Below are 6,565 nucleotides of genomic sequence, written 5' to 3' on the forward strand. Positions count from 1 at the left end.
CCTTAAATAGGGGCCACCTGATTCACACCTGTTTCTTCACAAAATTGATGACCTCAGTGATTGAATGCCACACTGCTATTTTTTTGAACACACCCCTTTCAACTAATTCAACTAATTGCCCAATTGCACAGCCTTAAGAGCGTGCATATCATGAATGCTGGGTCTCATTTGTTTTCTGAGAATCTACTGAACCTACTGGTAACTTGTTTGCCACGTAGCAATAAAAAAATATACGAAAAACCTTGATTATTCTGGTTAGTCACATTGTACTGCTATTATTTTGAACAATACTGTATGTCATGGCTCACTTGACTTTACGAGAATATACCTAATTTTTATTTTGAGCTGTGTCATCTTCTTGGGGCTGGGGGAGGAAAGAAAAATAATGATTAATACATTTGTGTTACAGTTTGCATACAGTGTACATTGAAGGCATATCTCACCTCCCTCTCAAGTTTTTTTATTTCAAGGTCCAGTTTCCTAATTGTCCTCTTTTTTATTTCGGACTCCAGTGCAAGATTTTCTATCTTTTTCTTCTTGTACTGAATGTCTATGTCTGCCAGTTCTATTTGGCGCCGGAGGTGGTTGCCATACAACTTTCTGATAGCTTATGAGCTCTGTGAACACAATACAATTAGCGCAGCTGGAATTTGGCAGGATGTGGTGTCCTTTTATTAATACGCACTATGTTGCCAGGCTGGTTTTCCCACTGTATAGCATCTGGGTCCTGTAAAAGAAATTAGATTTTTTGATTTTGATGAGGACTCCTCACCATTGTAGAGTAAATAGTACTTTCACAGTCTTAACATGATACCTCATGCCTTCTGGAATCCAGAGAGATGGTCTCCTCCTCATCATCGTCTCCATCATGTGCTGTTGCTGCTGCACTGGGGCTTTCACCCTATCACATTTAATCGGATTCATATTGAAGCTAGTAGACAAGACATGCCAGGCCTACAGTATGCCTTTGATGGAGTACTCACTGGATCAGCATCGTCTGGTGCTTGTGCTGGTGGCTCTAACAGGAACACAGTGCTGCCAGACACTGCAAGGCAATAGGTAAACCAAAGTCAGACAGTCCAAATTGATTCAATATGAATGTGGTTGTATTCCATGTAGAGATGGAAGGACATACCTTGAATGAAGCGGGTGGCATCTTGGGAGGAACTTTCGTCTCTTTCCCCCCAGGGATCCCCTCTAAGACGGGCCTGCCTTTATTTAGCTCCAAGGCCATGTCCTCTGCTGGGGTAAGGTCAGCCTTTGGTGACCCACCACCCGTGCCTTGTCTGTGGGTATTCTTTTTCACTGCTAAAACAGTACAGACAATGTTTGAGCAGGCACCTTCTGGGTACAATATATGCTTGTGCTTTGTTAAATATTAGTCAGGGACCATACCATTCTGCAGAATGTTCTTGTATTTGATTTTGACCTGCTGCCATGTCCGTTTTGGCCCGTTCATGTTTAATCTACATCACACGCAAACACACACACACATTCTTTATCACAAGAACATTTAATGGAGTCACACTGACAAAAATGACTTGGTATTTTTGTATTGTTTTCAGTAAAAATATTTAAAAAAAAAACAATAAAGATGTATTTTCTTTTTCTCTAAATGACCTAGCAAAATAAGTATAGGTTTAGACCAAAAATATAAACTTCAAGTAAATGTGTGCTTAAAACAAGCAAAAAATTTAAATATCTGTCAATATAATAAGAAAAATTCTCTTGAAATAAGTTTACTTTTTCCATAAACACTTACTTTTAGAAAAGTTCTCTTGTTTCACTGGCAGAGTTTTTTGCTTATTTTCCTAGGTTATTTTGCTCTAGAAAATATTTAAGATTTTTTTTTAGATATTTTTTTTTTTTTACTGAAAACAAGACAAAAATACTAAGTAAGAAAGACATTTTTGCAGTGCAGTGAGCAACCGACCTTGGGTCCTTTGAAAGGCTATATAAATTAAAGTGATTATTATTATAGCTCATCTATGTATTCAAGAAAATTTTATTTATATAGCACTTTTCACAATTGTTTCATTCGGTCAAAGCTGCTTTACATTAATAAAAGCAGGGGAAACAAAACAAAAAAAACCGGTGGACAACATAATAAGCAGAGTACAACGGCTAAGATTAAACCGTACTGAGCGTAGTAACGTAAAATAATAATGTAAGGCTTTAATAATAATATATCATAGCTTTATACAGTGTGATGGAGTTACGTTACACAATTTCACTCATATATGCAGTGCATTTCAATAAAAAATGTAACGTTTCATAATTGCAGTACAACTGCGTTTTTGGAGATGTGAATTAAATATTTGATTTGTAATTGTGATGTTTCTGCGGAGCGGTGAGTGTGTAATTGTGCACTACTTACGCATTCAGGCGGTCTGCAATACTTTGCCTCCTCGTATGCCTCCATGAGGATTTGTGCTTCCGACGGGGAAAAGTACGCGGCTCTAGTTGCCATGGTAAATCAGTTACTCTGTGATCTGTGGCGGGGTCTATTTGAGTGAGCCGTGAGCGCGCACCTATCCAGGATTGGTTTCACCTGGCTTAATGAATCCGTGTCTGCTCATCCTGGCTTGGTCTTTGTGCAACCAATTAAGCCTGGACGCACATGTTTTGGCTTTATTGAGCTCAGCTGAGTCATTAGCCGTGTTTCCACTATCGAGCTAAGACCGGGAGTGCTAGTGCGTGTCATGGCCGGTCGCGTTTCCACTGTCACTTCCGGGGCTTGATCGTGCCTCGCCGGGGCTTCCTTGGGGCCAACGGCCAGGTTTTTTTGGCCCGACGAAATCCTTGGGCCAAAGCGGGCCAGCTGGGGCTAGAGGAGGGGTTATGAACAAAGGCGGAGTTTCTCCGCGTCAGCGCAGATCATTTAAAAAAGATAACAACTTTAACACCAGCATTAAAGACTTTTTAAAATCAGTTGAGCTCAAAACTCACTCTTAGTCAGCAGCGAGTGTTTGAAATAACTTGATCCGATGTGGATTATAATCACTAAACAAGGCAGAAATATTTATAAGCGATGTAAAAGACTATGCACGCTAAACATTAACATTACCAAATGCAACCACTTGGAGAATTCAGACATCAGCTTCTTATTCTCTATCACAATTGTGTATTTATTAAGTAACATTTTATCTGTCGTCTTCTTTCGTGAGTTTAGCTCCACGTTGCATATCATCAAAATATAATAATGATTTTTGTTCGGGAGCTTTTATAAAAATAGAGAGTATGTGCTGTGGATCATTTCAGAAAGATAACAGCTTTAACACCAGCATTAAACACTTTTTTAAATAAGTCGAGCTCAAAACTCACTGTCAGTCAGCAGCGAGTGTTTGAAATAACTTGATCCAAGGTGGATTATAATCACCATACAAGGCAGAAATATTTATAAGCGATGTAAAAGACTATGCACGCTGGGCATTGACATTAAACATAACCGCTTGAAGAAATCAGACGTCAGCTTCTTATTCTCTATCACAATCGTGTATTTATTTAGTAACTTATACTATCTGTCACAAGCCTCGTCTCGAGAGTTTAGCTCATGTTGCCTATCATAAAAATATAATAATGTTTTTGTTCGGGAGCCTTTATAAAAATAAAGATATCATTCATTCTTAATGTGACGTATAGGCCACTGTGACTACAAATAAACCGAAACAGACTCGACTGAATAAGCAGGCTATTTTCATAAGCGTTAAAAATAAATAAATAAAATAGAAAGTGTATTTATGTGATTAATTTTGATTCTTGATAAATTAAATCAATATGATCAATGTATCACTTATTCTATAGTTAAAACATCGATGCTTTTGAATTTGAATATATAACAAAGCATGCAAACAAACGGCCGCTTTTATCATGTTCGTTTTGTGATCGCGCATGTTCCAGTGACTTATTTCTTAATGTTCTGATTACTTCTCTAGTGAAATAATGAGGTTGCATGACGTTGTTCTGAGAGGCGTGTAAAGGGCGTGTTTTAGTGACGAGCAGCGGCGCTTCAAGCTCCTCTGTGGAAACCCTGCGCTATTCTGGCCTCGTGCTACTGGCCCGAGGCTATGAGCCCCGCCCGGCCCGCTTTAAGCCCTGGCTCGCACTGGCCCGACAGTGGAAATGCGGCTATTTATCCCTGATGTCTTAATTCTACTTTTGTGCAACAGGCCCCTGGTTGAAAAGAAGCGATCTAATCCTGTTTACATGAAATAAGGTTTAAGCTTACGAACCTGTTGCTATGACAGCAGCTCCGGGATGAGCTTCGAAGAACCAAATGATCCAAGATCACGCCAAATCGTCAACATTCAAATCCAGCTAACTGAGTTAGTGACGTTCGAAGAACAGGCCCCAGGGCTGCGTTCAGCCCCGACAAAACCTTGCACAATGTTTTTTAAAAGGAAAAGGTGGTGCGTTGAACACACTGTTCTGATGACGCAAGAGTTGCAACTATGGCAGCTGAGAAGGCAATTCTTTGTGTTCTTTGTGAAGAATTTTCGGAGCCGTCTATTTAGCCTCACATACTGACTTTATTTGTAGTTCATACGGTTTTAATACCCTGTATTTTCTTTCTCATTTTTAGGAAAAGCACTTAATTACCATTGTTTATTTCTATACCAAATGTCATACACTTGCAATGAAGCTAAAAATATAAATAAACTACATCATTATGTTGATATCCTATATTTTTTACAATAAAACTTACGACAAACATGTCTTCTAATATCCTCAGTTGTTGCGTATACCGAGCTGCAACGAACACATTTGTACATTATTTTCCTTGAAGCCATTGTGCGAGTTCACTTTAATATTGTGTGCTTTATATACATGTTGCTGCTGATTGGACTGCAGTTCTGACACACCCAACAAACAAGAGAAAACGCAACTCAAACCCCGTTGCACACCGGTGCACGCCGTTTCCAGGAAACATTACGTTCAACACGGAAACCGTAGCAAAACGTTGCGCACCGTTTTGAACTTGAACATGCCCCAGTTCAATCACCGGTGAGTATAGACGGAGAAATGAATCTTTAATCAACTCCAAATCAACTGAATCAATTGCATCGCAGAATGATTCAGTGATTCAAATCTCACTCTGACTGACTCCTTTACAGAACTCAGAAACTGGTTGAGATAGACACGGAGATCTACTTTTAATTGATTTTATAAGCTGTTAATAATTTTCATTTAAACAGGATAAGTATAGAAGCAGATTAGTCTCAAATATAATTCACGCAAAAAACACGATTCACACATGCATGAAACCTAATTCACGTACACACAAAAAAAATTCACGTGCGTGAAAAAAAAAATCTATTCACAAAAAGCAATTCACAAGCTCAAAATAAAATTATATGTTTATAAAATACATTTCACAAATGCAAAAAACTATTTGTTGATATACAACTGTGCACAAAAAACTTTGAATGTTTAAAATGTACGAGTGTCTGAATGTACGAATCGTCATTTACTACGAATCCACTCAGAGTGTGTGTGTGTGTAACAAGGTTCAATGATCAAAGAGGAAGGAGACCGGGATCGGCGTTCTGAGGCTCGTGGGTGTTTATTGAACAATTTAAAAAGAAACAGAAAATAAAATCGCGCCACATGCGCACACGTTTAACGTCTTTTCACTCTATGTGACTGCTGTCTGCTTTGAGGCTTCTCCAGCTCGCCTCCGCTCGGATTCCCCACGAGTCCTCAGCTCTCTCGCTCTTCTCGGGATGTCGTGCGGCTTAAATACCGGTTCCCCACGCCAATCACTGCAATGAGACCCAGCTAGAGCCTTTTTCGTCATATCGCCCAGCCCTAGTACGCACCGCTTTAATGCCCAACAATCCGTAGAATTCGCTTAACGTGCGTGACATAAACGCGGTGCCCTGGTCCGTGAGAATCTCCTTTGGGATTCCCACGCGGGAGATTAAAGGCTATGTTGCAGGGTTTTTTTTTTCTTTTCTGGCAATTTTCTAGTTGGTAATAAACATTTAAACAGTTATCCATTGTATTTGATGTTGTAGGGTATTACAAAAAAGAAATATAATAAGGAAAAGTAGGTGATATCTTAGCGGTTAGCGATGAATCTTGTTTCTCCCACAATGCATTGCATGACGTCACATGAGGTACTCGCTTTTGGACGACAAACGAAAGCCCGCCTTGATACCATTGAGAGAGTGAGACGAGTAGTGAGAGTAGTAACTAGTGAAAGAGATAGATAGATAGATATCATAGCATAGCATAGCATAAATAGATAGTGAGAGATAGCATGGCATAACTGATAGCTTAGAGAAAGAGTAGATAATAAATAGACAACATGGTTTATTACTGTGTTTGTGGCGGGTGCAAGAACTAAAGCAAAACTGGACATAGGGTCCATTGTTTCCCCAAGGACAAAGGGATCTTCCGAAGCTGGGATGCAATTTGTCAAGATTAGGCGGGCAGATTTTTCAGCTAGCTCTGTCACCGCCTACTCGAGAATATGCAGCACGCATTTCAAGGAGGAGTACTACTCAGGGGATGCCAAGATGGTCGCACTTTCTTTAAAAAGTACGAGGATGGCTAAGTTAAT

At 39.5% G+C, this 6,565-nt stretch overlaps 1 long non-coding RNA gene across 1 annotated transcript; it reads right to left on the bottom strand.

The window, feature by feature from the left end:
• Positions 1-449: 449 nt before the first annotated feature.
• Positions 450-1,168, bottom strand: LOC127968756 (uncharacterized). The gene is made up of 4 exons (XR_008156114.1): positions 1,136-1,168; positions 984-1,045; positions 815-901; positions 450-727 (listed from the first exon to the last, which is right to left on the bottom strand). It is a non-coding gene; the product is annotated as an uncharacterized LOC127968756 (long non-coding RNA).
• Positions 1,169-6,565: the final 5,397 nt, after the last annotated feature.

The sequence above is a fragment of the Carassius gibelio genome, chromosome A4 (genome assembly GCF_023724105.1).
Source record: "Carassius gibelio isolate Cgi1373 ecotype wild population from Czech Republic chromosome A4, carGib1.2-hapl.c, whole genome shotgun sequence".
Classification (NCBI taxonomy): domain Eukaryota; kingdom Metazoa; phylum Chordata; class Actinopteri; order Cypriniformes; family Cyprinidae; genus Carassius; species Carassius gibelio.